Genomic DNA, 786 nt, shown 5'->3' with positions numbered 1-786 from the left:
GGTGGGGCACAGTTGGCTGTTTAGAATCTATATGGGAAGAAGAATGGAATGAGGGGGGCTGGAGGGAAAAAAAACCCAGAAACTGATAAGACATGACCAGATGACACACAGAGACCCGCGTGATGACATCACCCTGTGTACATGGCCTATGCTCCTGTACTAACTCATGTAGTCTACACTGTCTATGCAAACACCCTTATCTACAGAATCCCCCTCAAAGCACATGGCTATTCCCCTATTCTGTTCCACTTCCTACTCTCTGGGAGGTGGCAGAAGAGTTAACCTCAGACAGATACTAAGCAAAGCGTGAGGGATCCTCTCCCAGACCCTGCAATGGTGGTGTGAACATGAGCAGGCCACACCCATCCCATTCTTTGGGTAAGTGGCCCTAGAAGACATCTTGTCTCTCTGCTGGAAAATGCGACCTGTCTTGATTGATAGCCAGGCCTGACTGTGCCTTGCTACGGCTTGGCTTCCGGGTTGCCTTCTTCCTAATGAGGTTTACAGCCTGCCCAAATGTCATTAGGGAGCACAACAGACCATAAAAGCAGAAAGGAAATGAGTCAGTGTGCCGGTCAGGGAGAGACACAAAAAAAAACAGTAAGTGGAAATGGCTCACAGCCAGAGAATGGGGAACGGAGCTCCACTGCAGGCTGGACTTAGGAGTCAGCAGAGACCAAACAGTCCAGCATCTTCCAGCACTACTGGCTGTATGTCCCTGAGCTCAGCTGAGAAGGAGCCCCGTGGATATAGGCATAGGAGTGGCCGTAAATGGCAGAAGGCTCT

This window comes from Apodemus sylvaticus, chromosome 22 (genome assembly GCF_947179515.1).
Source record: "Apodemus sylvaticus chromosome 22, mApoSyl1.1, whole genome shotgun sequence".
NCBI lineage: Eukaryota > Metazoa > Chordata > Mammalia > Rodentia > Muridae > Apodemus > Apodemus sylvaticus.
The sequence above is the reverse complement of the archived record's forward strand: the minus strand, read 5'-3'. Positions refer to the sequence as shown.